At 42.9% G+C, this 15,487-nt stretch overlaps 1 protein-coding gene across 2 annotated transcripts in view; it reads left to right on the top strand.

Moving 5' to 3' along the window:
• The window catches only part of ACAN (aggrecan), a 239,099-nt gene that overhangs the window by 180,121 nt on the left and 43,491 nt on the right, over positions 1 to 15,487 (top strand). The gene's annotated exons all lie outside the window — the stretch shown is intronic.

Here is a 15,487-nt window from a genome sequence, read left to right on the forward strand (position 1 = left end):
TGATGGTGAATAACGTGTTTTCACGTGTACCTTTTGGCTTTGCAGTTATGTTCAAAATAACTATTCCCGAGTGTGTGTGAAGTTGACAATAGAACGAGAACTATAATAGATGTCCAGTGTGAAAGCCGGTCAGTTAGGAATTAGTCCCTAAGCATTTAGCTTTTCATGTGCAGAATAACATCTTTCCCAAAATTATGAAACCTGAAGAATATCAAGCGAGTTTTATGTGCGAACAAACTTATGCCATGAATTCCGTGGAAAGAGGTACTTTTTCATGGGTGCAAATTGTTTCAGAAAAATTGTTCTGTAGCCTATTGGATTCAAGGTGAATGAGTGTTTCATTATTTTAGCGTCATGTTGGCTCTGCATGATGACGGAGGATTGTTACTGATAAAAGTAACTTTTAAAGGGTAAGTACTTAGCGTGCAAACCGGACTGTGGCACCATTTTTGTTTTAATTCCTTGCGGCTAATATTTGAACCTTGAATTATACATCCACTCTCCAGGGTGCTTGGTGACAAGTTATCATTGCTTTTCAGGCTATCACTTCACTAATGTGTACAAAATCACAGGTACCGATTCACTTCATTAATAATCTTTTCAGAACATAATATACAATGACATATTGTTCTTTTACTTCATGTACACGCACTTAGAGGAAAAAAATGCCATTTGAAGAGTGATGGGGTATCTAGAATACCAAATGGTCCTGTGATGTCAATTAATTATGAATATGATGAAGGAAAGATATTGCATTATTATTCAGGGTATAATTTTGATTGGCACTTTGTTTTCAGGTGCATAGTTCAGGGCAATCATCATTTCTGCATCATCATCAATGGCAGTTTAAATGATATTGCCCCCTCCTTGATTTTATATATATATATATATATACATATATATATATATATATTATAAATATATATATAATATATATCCACAATCCAAAGAGTCAGCTCGCTCTCAGTAAAAGAAGCTCCATCTTCGTAGAAGTATCACCAAATGATTTATTTCATTATAATCATTTATACACCATTTGAAGAAATCGCCTCAAAACATCCAAAAAAGTGCTCTTTTTTTGCCTAGTTTGTGCTTGGAAAGATTCAGGGTTATCCGTCATGGAAGATTCTGAGAAAAAAGGGGGGCCTCAAAGTACAAAATGTATTTTCCCTAGGCTTTTTAGGAAGCGTTACCGCAAAAACTGGTCAACGGAATATCACCAAACTTGGCAGGAAGCTAGATATTGGTTTCCAGATTGTGTTGTTTTTTTGTGATTTGTTGTGAATCCGTTCAAGGGGGTATGAGAAATTAAGGTTTAAAAATATTTGGATATCTGGAGGGTTGGATTATAGGGACTCATGCAAGAGTTCCTGGAACCCAATTAAAAAAATAGAACATTCTGATTGGTGCTGGGAGCTTTTTTTGTTTGGGCCACTTTGCTCCCACAGGAGACATGCTCCCGTCAGAGCGAGTGCTCCGATTGGCTCCCAGCAACATGAGAAAAATGTTGTTGGCAGCCAATTCAGAACTTAGGGCTGTAACCCCTGTCCTGAAGTAAAAAAAACTTAATGGGGCAGGGCAGGGTAGGGATTACCTTGGCCCCTAGCCCATGTGGAGGGGACCAAGAGGGACCTCCAGAGCGTCCAAAATACAAGTACATTTCCCACTGGATCATGGCAAAAAAAAAAGCAGTTCCAAATTTTTATATTTAAAATTAACTGCAAAAAAGGCTCACTTATCACTCTTACAAAACAAGTGAAATTCAGCAGTTATAGTTAGTTGAGCTTACTAGAACTTATGCTCCTGCAATGCACTGCTTAAGAACCCACATATTACAGCACCGATGACATGGTCATTGACATCACTGATGACATCATCCAGTGCGTGTGAGTGTTAAACATATATACCAAGGTACTACAACGTTTACATAGTATAGTTTCTGTGCAACTAGTGAGTGATACTATTTCTAACACATATTATGTGAGTGGCTGTATGACTGTGTGCATCCATGTGTGACTGGGTGTCTGAGTGCCTGTATGGGTGTGTGAGTGGGTGTGTGAGGGGCTGTATGGGTGTATTAGTAGGTTTGTATATTGATAGCTGTGCGGTTGAGTGAGTGGCTGTGTGAATAACAGCATTGGTGATTGAGTGGCTGTGTCAGCAGTTGTATGGGTGAGTCAGTGGCTGTGTGAGTGGCTGTATGGGTGTGTGAGTGGGTGTGTAAGTGACTCTATGGGTGTCTGAATGTCTATATGAATGGGTGAATGGCTGTGAAAGGGGCTGGATGGGTGAGTGACTGTTTGAGTAGGTGTTTGGCTAAGCGAGTTGGTGTGTGTGTAGATGTATTGTCAAGTAAGTGTGTGAATAGATGTATTGGCAAGTGCTTGTATGGATGTGTGAATGGGCATGTAAGTGGTTGTGTGAGTGAGTTTGTGAGTGGATGTGTTAAGAGGCTGTACGAGTGAGTGAATGGGTGTGTGAGTGGCTATATGGATAAGTGTTTGGCTGTGTAAGTGGTTTCATGGGTAAGTGGCTGGTTGTAGGAGTAGCTGGATAGGTGAATAAGAGGGTGTGTGAGTAGCTATATGGGTGGGTGTTTGGCTGTGTAAGTGGCTCTATGGGTAAGTGACCGGTTGTATGAGTAGCTGTATAGGTGAGTGAGCGGTTGTGTGAGTGGCTCTATTGATGTTAATGGTTGTGTGAGTACTTGTATGTGTCTGTGAATGGGTATGTGATTGTGTTGGTGTGTGAGTGGGTGCATGAGATGTTTTATAGGGGTTTAAGTGGGTGTTTGAGTGCTTTTGTGGGTGATGTCATCAGTGATATCTTCAGAGATGTCATTTGAGGTGTCATCAGTAATGCCACTGACCATGTCAAGTACGAGTGAAATGTGAGGCTAACTATAACATCCTGTAACCTTTGGTTTTTCCAGTGAATTTTTAAAGTTTTTAAAATATATATATTTCCTAACTATAATGTGCATGTAATCTGTTTGTTTAAAATCAATTTCTAAGTTTTTATTTTTATGTTGCTTCCTAACTATATGTCGCTGTAGCCTTTGTTTTTTGACTGAATTTCAAAGGTTTTTTTAAATTTTATTTTCTAACTATAACCACTGATCTTAAACAGTGAGTGTGTGAGTGAGTGCATGAGTGTCTCAGTAGGTCTGTGAGTGGGTGTGTGAGTCTCTGAGTGGGTCTGTGAGTAGGTGCATGAGTTTCTAATTGGGTCTGTTACTGAGTTTGAGTCGGTCTGTTCGTGGGTGTGGGAGCCTGAGTGGGTCTGTGAGTGGGAACATGAGTCTCTAAGTAGGTTTGTGAGTGGGTGTATGAGTGTCTCTTTCTGTCTGTGAGTGGATGCGAGAGTCTATAAGTGGGTATGTGAGTGGATGTGTGAGTGTCTTAGTGCTCTCTGTTTTGCCCACTTCTGCTCTGTTTTGTCTTTTCTGCTTGTTTTTCCTCCCTTTGTTCTGCCTTTCCTGCTCTTTTTATGCCTACTGTTTTGCCTTTTCTGCTTGTTTTTCTGTCCTCTGTTTTGCCTGTTCTACTCATTTTTCGGTCTTTATTTTTTTTTTCTCCCTCTAAAATAGGGGAGGGGGACTGCCATAATTTCAATGGGGGGGTGGAGGGCTGCACGTCCCCCCTCCCTGGGCCAATTTTGGCCCAGCGGACCCCATCCACGGGGCCCACCATAAGTCAATGGGGTGGCCAAGAGGCCCCCATCCCCAGGGCAATTTCGGCCCTGGGAGCTATCCCTTGGGACACAGCCACATTTGAATCGGGCTCCACGCAAATCCCCTCCTCAGGCCAATTTTGGCCCAGGGAACCCCATCTTATGGGCCCCGGCCATGTTTCCCTGGGTACTCTGGAGCCTTAGCAGGGCACTCAATGTGCTGTGGGACAGCCAGCTCCCAACCTCCTGCGGTAGCCTGCATTCCTATTGCACACAGGGCGCTGCTGTAAAAGCAGTTACCTATGTGCAAGAGCAATCGTTTCATCTCTTTCCCTGCCCGCATATCAGTGGGCAGGGAATGATATGAAACGTCTGCATTCAGTGGGTAGGAGCACTTTGACAGCAACTACTAGCTGGAACCTGAGTGTTTGCTTTTGCTTGGCAGGAGCTGGCAAACAGTCCGGTTAGCTCCCTCCACGCACAAGTAAACAGCTTTGTCCTGGGGGTGGGCACCCTGGGATATAGCAGGAGCTGGCTCTGGGGGTGATGGTCCCAAGGGCCATTAATGGCTCCAGGGGGACCCCATGGTACCCCTCCTTTACTTTTCACAGAACAGCCCCAGGCAGGTGGTGGTTCCTGGGCCGTATATTGCCCTCCTCCCACTTTTTAAAATTATTTGCTCTGGGAACGTGGTGGTCCCGGGAGCTGAGGATCCATGAGGCCTCCCCATTACTTTCAGTTTAGCCCTGGGGAGGTAGGGTCCCCGAGGCCCAGGGAGGATTGCACGGCCAGTGCAATAATAAGAGCGTATGCCTCAGCAATGTGGTGGTCCCCACTGCATAAACATGCCTTAGGATGGGGCCCCGTGTGGTCCCTCCTTTATTTTGTAAATATGTGTAAATGCCCTCAGGACCTGGCCCACCTGGGGCCTTAGTATAAAGAAGCAGACGAGACAAAAATTGCCACAAATTCATGAATTTGTCATGATTTTGTGGCAATTTGTTTTTAAAATGAAATGCTTTTTTAGGCCTAGGCGGGTCCAACTAGGTCCCCAATACCAAGGCTTGGGGGTCGGGGAATTTCTACCCTGCACCCTTTTCTTTCATTTTGCATTTCTTTGTGTGACGCGGTTGAAGCCCAAGATGGCTGCTAACACTTCCTGTTTGAAGTGTTGGCAGCCAATCAGGGCTCTGCAGATCTCTACATAAGATTGTAATTATTCGTGACGTAGTCGCGATAATAGATAAACAAATTTGGATTTCCTTTAATATTTTGCAAACTACCGGACAGATTTACACCAAATAACAAAAAGTGTGATCTACAAACTAAAATCTACCTTTCTGCCAAATTTGCTATAATTCCATCCAGTTGTTTGGGCTGGAGGCACGTCTAAAGACTCTATGGGAATTGATGGGAAACACACTTTTTTTACCTCCCTTTTTTTTCAGCCCCCTCTTGATGGATCACCTACATACTTTTTGGGGCAAATGTCATGAAGATTTGTCAAACTGCGCAAAAGATAATGGCAAGTCAAAAAACGCTGTAAGAGTTAGTGTTTGGGTGTATGAGTGGCTGTATAGGTGAGTGAGTGGTTGTGTGAGTAGCTGTATGGGAGAGAGGGTGGGTGTGTGAGTGGCTCTATGGATGAGTGAGTGGGTGTATGAGTAGTTGTATGGGTCTGTGAATGGGTATGTGAGTGCTTGTGTGGGTGTGAGTGGGTATATAAGTGGTTGTATGTGGGTGTGATTGGTTCTGTAGATGATGTCATCAGTGATGCCGACATCATTGATGTCATTGGAGATGTCATCAGTGATGTCATCAGTGAAGTCACTGACCATATCATGAGTGATTTATTATGTGGGGGTCATAAGCAGTGCATTCGGGGCATAAGTTATAGCTAGCTCAGATAATTATACTGCTGAATATCTGTGGTTTTGTACTAGTGAAATCTGAGCCTAACTATAATGCCCCTGTAACCTTTGTTTTGTTCCAGTGAATTTCTAAGGTTTTTCAAATACTATTTCCTAACTATATTGTCCCTGTAACCTTTGGTTTTTTAAATGCATTTCTATGTTTTTTTTAACTATTAGTCACATTTGCAGAGTGGTCGAGAAAGGGGGTGGGGCTTCAGACCAGCTCTCAGGAATTCCACTGTGTGGGACTTACTGGATGTAATAGGAAGGCTTCTTGGCCCCCAAGGTCCCTCAGCATCCAAGGGGACTTCATCCACCAACCAGTTTTGTGCTAGGTGGTGCGTTTGCAGAGTGGTGGAGAACAGGGTTATGGCTTCCAAAGACTTCTCAGCCATCCTCCTGTGTGGGACTTACAGAAGGTAACAGGACAGGGGTTGTTGGCCCCCAAGGACCCTCAGCATCCAAGGGGACTACATACCCCAACCAGCATTGCGGGGGTGTAAGTTATAGTTAGCTGAGGTAACTACAACTGCTCAATTTCTCTAATTTTGTATGAGTGAAATTTGAGCCTCACTCTAACATCCCTGTAACCTTTGCATTTTCAGTGAATGTCTAAGGTATTTTAAGTCTATTTCCTAACTATAATTTCACTGTAACCTTTGTTTTTTCTGTGAATTTCTAATGTTTTTTTAATTCGATTTCCTTACTATATTGTCCCTGTAACCTTTGTTTTTTTGTTAATTTCGAAGGTTTTTTACTTTATTTCTTACCTGTAACCTGTAACCGTTGACAGTGTGTGCGTGTGAGTAGCTGTATGGTTCAGTGAGAGGGTGAGTGAGTTGCTGTCTGGGTCTGTGAGTCGGTGTGTGAGTGTCTGAGTAGGTCTGAGTTGGTGTGTGAGTATCTGAATGGGTGTCTTAGTGGGTGCATGAGTCTCTCAGTGGATCTGTGAGTGGATGCATGAGTCTCTCAGGGGATCTGTGATTGGAAACATGAGTGTCTGAGTGGGTGGCTAAATGTCTGAGCTGGTCTTTGAGTTGGTCTGTGAGTCGGTGCGTGAGTGTCCAAGTGAATCTGTGAGAGGATGTATGAGTTTCTGAGGGGGTCTGTGAGGGGCTGTGCGAGTCTCTCAGTGGGTCTGTAAGTAGGTGCATGTGTGTGTTATTGGGTGTGTGAGTCTCTCAGTATGTTTGTGTGTGGGTGCATGAGAACTTGAATGGATCTGTGAGTGTCTGATTGTATCTGTCAGTACGTGCATGAGTCTCTGATTCAGTCTGTAAGTAGGTGTGTGAAAGGGTCTGTAAATGGGTGTGAGTGGGTTTGTCAGTGGGTGAACAGTAAAGAAAAGGAGGGGGCATTCAGGAGTAGGTCCTCGTGCCAACTCCCCCCTGTGATGGTACTCCTGTCCACCTTGCCTGCAGTCTGCTACCCTCTGTTGTGCTCAGTTTTCTGCCTCCTTTGCTCATTTAATGCTCGTTTCTCTGCCTCTTCTCTATGCGATTCTGCCCTTTAGTCTGCCTTTTTCTGTTAATTCTGCCTGTTATTTTGGGCCTTTCTACTTGATCCTGACCTTTATTATGCCTCTTCCTGCTTGTTTCTGACCTCTATTTTGCCTCTAGCTTACGGCTCCTGATCTTTATTTTGCCTCTTTCTGCTCTGTTCGGACCTTTATTTTGCCTTTTTCTGCTCGCTTCTGACCTTTACTCTACCTCTTTCTGCTCATTTTTTAACTTTATTTTGCCTGTTCTGCTCGTTTCTGACTTTGATTATGCCTCTTCCAGCTCACTTCTGTCCTTTACTCTGCCACTTTCTGCTTATTTCTGACCTTTATCCTGCCTCTTTCTCCTTGTGCCTGACCTTTATTTTGTCTCTTTCTGTTTGGTTTTTACCTTTATTCTGCCTGTTGCTACTGATTTCTGACCTCTATATTGCCCCCTTCTGCTCATTTTGTGCCTTTATTTTGCCTCTATCTGCTCGTTACTGACCTTTATTTGTTAATTTTTTAGTGCCTTTGGGTGCCCTTTAGCCCACCCAGGGCGCCCTGTGAGCACTGTTGAGGACCACGTGGGGAGCCTCAATGACCCTGTGGTCCCTGGCGTTTCTCCCACAAGTAGGGAGCTGCTTAAAATAGCAGCTTCCTGCTTGCAGGAGCAATGTTTTTACCTGTTTACCTGCACGCATATTTGCATGCAGAGAAATAGATGAAAACTCCCCTTTTTGCAATATGGAGCTCTTTTACCCCTCTCTAAAACAGTTACTTTTTCTGCGAGTTCTCAAATATCATGATTTTGCAGTATCTTGGCATTTTTTAATGCTTTTTTGGCTTGTCAGGGTCCCTATGGGATCCCAAGGCCAGCTTTATGGGATTAGGGTATTCCTATCCTGCCCCCTTTAATTTTTTTTAATATTTTTATGTAGGACTCTGCAGAAGCTGAGTCTCAAGATGGCTGTCAACTCTTCCTGGTTGAAGTGTTGGCAGTCAATCAGACCTCTGCATTTTCCTGCATGAGCTTGTTATTATTGACAAAGTCCCTGCGGACACTGATATCACTAACTGGTTTTCTTAAATTTCTCAACAACTACCAAACAGATTCACACCAAATACCTGAAAACGTGAACTGCATAACCAAATCTTCCTTTCTGCCAAATTTGGTGTAAATCTGTCCAGTGCTTCGGGCTGCAGCTTCGACTAAGGAAAATCACCATTTTTACCTCCTTTTTCCTTAAGCTTGATTGCTTTATTTTTGACAGCGAAAATGCCTGCCGCGTTTCAAAGCTGACTGCTCCTTGCTCACAGGTCGCTGTAAAAAATAAAACTATCACACTTAAGGAATTTAGCTGCTCCTCGTCTCTTTCTGCATGGAATCGGCGTATGGGAAGAGGTGAATATTGGGAATTCTGAAGGGGTTCGCTACCTTGCCCACAATCTCATGTCGTAATTGGCGCGAAAATTGACAATGCTGGATGTTTGGATATATATATATATATATATATAGAGAGAGAGAGAGAGAGTGTGTACATACACACACACACAGTGGTAGTTACTACTATGTAGTTATGGTTCAAGCACACTTTCCATTGAAAAGCGTTTATTGATCTTCATATAAATTTGGCCTCCATTGAGGGATCTTCACTGAATCTAACAGCGCTTAGTGTAGTCAACAAAAGTCTGGCATGCAAAATTTCATACAGTTTTGACTAGGGCAAAAAAGATAAAAAAGGTTAACCAAATGCTCCCATTGGATATTTTTCTTTCCCGTACAGCTTCAAGCTTTAAAAGGATTTACAACGAACTTGGGGGCATATTATCAAGGGCTTTATCTCCGCTTTTTTGGCTTTAAAAGCCAAGAAAGCGGAGATAAAATTATCTCCCTATTACCAAGCTGTCGCTAACACCAGTTAGCGACAGCTAATAGGAGATAGTGACCATCTTGGGCCCCGCTTTGCATGTCAGTGATATTTATCACTAATGACATGCAAAGTGGGCGTGCCAAGATGTTAGCGACTGGAAACAGTCGCCAACATCGCTATCTCCTATTACCAACTTTTGGAGATATTCGCGCTAAGCGCGAATATCTCCAAAAGCTAACACCTGCCCAGGAGCAGTTCTTAGCCATGTTATCCAATGGGAGGTGGATAACATGGCTAAGAGCATTTGCTCGGTAATGCATGAATATCGCTGACTTTTCAGCGATATTCATGCATTGCGGCCGTTTTTTATCGCATTTGCGATAAACCTTGCTAATAGCAAGGTTTATCTGCGATAAAAATAGCCGATGTGCGGCGATAATTTTTGTCTCTAAACAAGTTAGAGACAAAAATTATGGGGCATATTACCAAGCAATAGCGATAATTATCGCTATTGCTTGGTTAGAGACAATTTTTTACCGCTGAGCTGCGGCGATTTTTACCGCAGATAAACCTAGGTATTACCAAGGTTTATCGCAAATGCTATAAAAAACGGCCGCAATGCATGAATATCGCTGAAAAGTCAGCGATATTCATGCATTACCGAGCGAATGCTCTTAGCCATGTTATCCACCTCCCATTGGATAACATGGCTAAGAACTGCTCAGGGCAGGTGTTAGCTTTTGGAGATATTCGCGCTTAGCGCGAATATCTCCATAAGTTGGTAATAGGAGATAGCGATGTTAGCGACTGTTTCCAGTCGCTAACATCTTGGCACGCCCACTTTGCATGTCATTAGTGATAAATATCACTGACATGCAAAGTGGGGCCCAAGATGGTCACTATCTCCTACTAGCTGTCGCTAACTGGTGGTAGCGACAGCTAGGTAATAGGGAGATAATTTTATCTCCGCTTTCTTGGCTTTTAAAGCCAAAAAAGCGGAGATAAACCCCCTTGATAATATGCCCCCATGTCTATTGGTTGGTAATATGCCCCTTGGTTTGAATATAGAATTTAGCCCGAAAGCATGCTTTTGTGGGCAAAGTAGTTCTTGAGACATTAGCATTTGAAAATAGCGCTGGGGGGATTTAAAAAAATTAACACTTTTGTATATCGTTAAGGAGTTCACAACACCCCCAGGTATACAACAGGCGACCCCTGATTCTAAGAACTGGGTGGAATCCGTAGCCACCTATTTCCATGAGAAAATAAATGAAATCCACAAACAGTTCCCTCAACCTACAACAGAGGAAGAGAGTACCATCCCTCACATGATAAGGCAAAACCCCTTCGACAGCGACTGTACCATGCTAAAACAGTTCTTACCCTTGACCGAAAGAGACGTGAACCAAACTTTGCTGAAAATGAAATCTGGAGCTCCTGGAGACCCCGCCTCGCCGCAAGTTATATCCAAAATCTCCCCAGCTCTGATCCCCACCTTGACCAATATTTTTAATCAATCAATTCAGCACTGTGTTGTCCCCAACCATTGGAAGGAAGCAATAATTAGGCCCATTTTAAAAAAAACCACGGCTGACCCGGACCAACTTGTAAATTATAGGCCCATCTCCCTTTTACCACTCTTTGGGAAAGTCATGGAGACCCTGATCAACAAACAGCTTATAGCCCATCTGGAGTCCAATAAACTCCTTGACCCATCCCAATCCGGTTTCAGGGCATTCCATAGCACTGAAACGGCTTTGCTGGAGATCGTGGACAACATAAGACTGTCCTTGGATGCGAAAGAATCAGCCATCCTGGTTCTATTGGATCTATCTGCGGCCTTCGACACCATCTCGCATCGTGTCCTGTTAGGACGTCTTGCCGAGATTGGTGTCGAGGGCAACGCCCTCCAATGGATATCGAGTTACCTTGGAAATAGGCGATCAAGGGTCCAACTAGGCCCCCACACCTCTATCTGCTACAAAAATGACAAAGGCGTCCCGCAGGGATCTATTTTGAGCCCAACCCTGTTTAACGTTTATGTGTCCCCCTTGGCAAAGATCATCCGAGAAAATGGCTTTGGGACCATATCGTACGCCGACGACACTCAAATTCTCGTCACTATTAACCATAACTCTGACGACGTAAAAATTAGGTTTAAAAACTGTCTGATTGAGATACAAGAGTGGATGACTAGAAACTACCTCATGATGAACGCCGGGAAGACCGAAATCATGCTTTTCGGCAAAGCTGACCGTATCTGGTCATCAGATTGGTGGCCAGACTCTCTTGGTCCCTGCCCCGTCCCCAAGCCATACGTCAGGAACCTGGGAGTAATCCTGGACAACAAGCTCACCATGTCCGAACATATAAAAAAAACAGTGGGAAGCAGTTACGGCCAGATGCGAATCCTGAGGAAAATCTTTAAATGGATCCCACTCTCAGCACGCATGCCCCTAGTCCAAGGACTCATTGTTAACAGGATGGACTATGGGAATGCCCTATTCTCGGCCATCAACCGAACACTACTGAACCAACTACAGGTTCTCCAAAACACAGCGGCTAGGATGGTATTAGGCTTACCCCCTCGCACCCCCTCAGCAGACTGCCTAAGATCACTCCATTGGCTTCCTGTGCAAAAACGCATACAGTTTAAGCTCTGCTGCCTAGTCCATAAGGCAGTAAATGGACTTGGTCCTGCTTACCTTGAACAGAAACTCAAAACTTATGCCCCAGGCAGGACTCTACGCTCCTCCGGTAAAGCCTTTCTCTCCGTTCCTAAAGTCCGTACAGTGAGAAACGGAGACAGAGCTTTCAGCAAAACCGCTCCAGAAGCATGGAACTCCCTCCCCATCTCACTGAGAACAGAGCCAGTTCATTCCAAATTTCGAAAACAATTAAAAACCTGGCTCTTCTAATCTAGTCCTCTAGTGCTCCGAGCCCCGATCCCCTGAATCTGTTTCGAGTTGAGGATTCTTGTCAGTTGCCAGCGCTCTGAGACCTTCGGGTGATTTATGCGCTATACAAATGAAATAAAATGGAAAATGGAAAAATATCTTGATTTGCTTATTACTTTTGCACTGTTTGACTGTTGAATACGCATGAAATTTGAATGACCTTTAGCATGCTGAGAATACTTTTGTTGTTTTCACATTTTTGCAGACAAATCAAAGGGGCACAGTTGAAAATGGGAGCAAACACGTGTTCATTTGCTAATAAGCTTTGTCATTCTTTGATCGACCTGCAAAAATTTGGCACAATCTAGAAAGCATTATTTTTCTATTAGTTTGCCATGTTTATGTAATTGCATCAAGGAAGCAGAGTTAAAGGGGAGGCCACTAAAATATTCAATTGCTTATTACTTTGGGCCTGTTTGAGGAATCTGTATCAAATGTGGCAGACTGTTAGCAAGTTAACACCCAGTGCATGTTGTTTCAAGTTTTGTGACAATCCAGTGGGGGAGAGGGCATATTTGAAGAATATGGTCAAAAATGTTTGATTTAATGTTAGCTTTGGGATTATTAGATGTTTCTACATGAACTTTATCAGAGCCTTTTAGCCTTTTCTCTGCATGTTTAAGGTTAACTGGATCCATGGGAGGAGAAACTTAAAAAAAGCGGGGCAAAAAGGTGTGTATTTACTTATAACATTGGCACAGCACAAAGTTTGGCTTGGATGGATTGGTTTTCTATTGGCTTATATAGTTTTTTGCCAATTGATCAAGCGGAGGGCAACATTATGGGGGGGTGGGAGGGCAGTAAAATGTATATTTGCTTATAACCATAATGCTGTTTGATGAATCTGTGCCAAAATGTGTAATACAGTTATATATCAGGTTGCATACACAGCTAATTGGAGGTGGTAGGGAGAATAAAAGGAGGGGGTATACACATGTATGATTTACTAGTAACTTTGGCATCATTTGAAAGATCTACAAGGAATTTGGAAGAGGCTTTGCATGTTTAACTAATTCTTGTTTGTCGCAATTTCATGAAGGTTCACCAAGGGGAGGTGGCAGATTTCATGAAGAGGTCAAAGAAGTATTCATTTAGTCATATATTTTGGTGTCTCTGATGTGCAAGGCTGATGCTGTTTGTTCACAGAGCCTGGCCAAAGGGCACACAGAGGCACAGAATGTGTACATGGTAGGAGAATGTGGTATATCATAAAAAACATGAAATTGAATGAATCAACACAGTTTGCGCTCAGTTATGATTCAGCAAACCTAAAACTGAAAAATCCCTGAAATTCACCAATTCTGATGTGCAGCAAACAATGCATACCATAACTGTGGCCCTCCGTCATGTTCAGTACACTCCTAAGGCAATGGCATGTTAACAAAAGAGGATGTCTACAAAGGACAACAGGGTGAGTATAAATTGCGGAGAGCATTTTCTGTTTCACACAATAACTTGAGAATTTCAGGGGCATATTATCAAGACAGGAGATAAAATTATCGCCGCTTTATCGGCAGAAAATTGCAGATGAAGCGGCGATAATGGGCTTGATAATATGCTCTATGGAATTCCAATCGAAGCCCATGTTAGATGTCTTCACATCTAACATAGGCTTCGATTTAAATTCCATAGAGCATATTATCAAGCCCATTATCGCCGCTTTATCCGCAGTTTTCTGCCGATAAAGTGGTGATAATTGTATCTCCTGTCTTGATAATATGCCCCTCAGAGCGTTGAACCATAACTGATCTTTAACTGTGGTTTTCTTTGAGTGTGTGTAGGTAGAGTAAAATCACGCAAGGGCGAATGATGAGTAAACACACCTGGGATTATTTCGTTTTGTCATTGGACCAGGCCGATGACGTTGCATGAGAAGAACAATAATAAATGTTGGCCTGATGAACACTGAGGAGCAGTAATTATTCTTGTGATCTCCCGATCCCCGTAGCCATTGAGAATATGCAAGTGTGTATATGTAGCAAAATATGTTGCGCAAGCACAGTTGGGACCAGGAACACTCCCATGCACGCATGGTCACGCATTCACTAAATGTCCACTCAGAGCCACATGCATTTCTCCATCAACTGAACAATGGCATCAATTTGATGCCTGGGACTCCTCTCGCACCAGTGTGAGAATGCGGACTTGCGTTGAATTAATGTTCTCGTTTGCCACAGTTTCCGAGTTGTTTTGATGTTCTTTTTGTTTGCTTACTCAGGACATGTGCACGAGATCTGTGCATCGCCTGACGTACAATGCTGTTTGAAATGCCAAATACTGTCACTCAGACATCATTGCCAAAGAAAAGCCGCAATGCTTTGCTGTTCATCCTGCTTCCGCCACATGCTTTGTTTCGGTTTCCACAGCCAGCTTAAACTTAATAGATGCTATTGCTAATGAAAAAGGAGAACCCCCTTCTGCTTGTTCACTTGTTTTCCATTTTGAATTGTGGATGTTTACTGATGCTGCTGCCTGCTGAAAAGTAAAAGGTACATGTTGGAATTAGGTCACATGACGTCATCTCCAACATATATTCCCATAATAAAATATTAGTGATCATTTCTCTGGACTGCAGTAAGGGAACTATTTAAAATCATTAACATTATTTATGAGTTCACATTCAAATTTCTTAATGAAGAACACACATCAGACCATAGTGCCAGGTGTAACCAAATATTAGTGAATATATGCTTAGCACATTAATATTAATTAATGCACTACAAAAAGCCTTTGTTGGTTTGCCAGTACAAGCCCCAAAAGCAGACAAAAAACAAGAAAGTGAATAGCATACACTACCTTGTCGCACAGGTGACTTTGTGTGTCTAGTCAAAGATGAATTGGTCTGCGCCAGCCCCAGTGCATCCAATGACCACAGTCAGCTCACAGAATTCACGTGAATCAGCCATTACCATGTTCATGTTGGGTTAAGTTCAAGGAAGGAGCTCCTTGCATCATAGGACGTTAACTAAAGTCAGAGTTATGGACAATAATACCGGGATGGGGATGTTTCATATGTGTATGAGAGAGGAAGGTTCCTTACACATAGAAACACGGGCAAAATAAAGTAGATACAATCGCATTTTGATTTAACTGAAAAAACGTGCAGGACAAGTTGCGTACTTCCAATGCATTTTAAACGTCTTGAGGGCTTAGGATGTGATCACTTGACAGCATAGCACTGGAAAAGTACTTGTTAAATATGAATTATTAAAGAAGAAGGAAAGTATGCCAATAGACAAGTTAATAAACTGAAACTCCTGACTTTGTCTTACCTGATCCTTGCAAGCACAGGTTGCTACTTAGCGGCACTGCTTCCAAAGAGATCAGTAATACATTTCCTGTCTGAGGTAGGAGACATTGCTGTAAAAAAGGGTTTAGTGAAAAGGTATCATGGGGCAAGAGGAGGAAAACCCTCCCTACATCTCCGGGATGCAAGGTTCTCATCCTCCAGCCATCCTTCTCAACACCTAGGTCTAAAGGATGGTAGGACATTAGTCACAGCCAGGTTAGAATGTCTGTAAAAAGTACCAGTTTGCATGTGCCAAAATCAATCATTGCTGACAACATAGAATCCAAAAGCAGTTTTATAGTATG

Source organism: Lissotriton helveticus, chromosome 3_1 (genome assembly GCF_964261635.1).
Source record: "Lissotriton helveticus chromosome 3_1, aLisHel1.1, whole genome shotgun sequence".
NCBI lineage: Eukaryota > Metazoa > Chordata > Amphibia > Caudata > Salamandridae > Lissotriton > Lissotriton helveticus.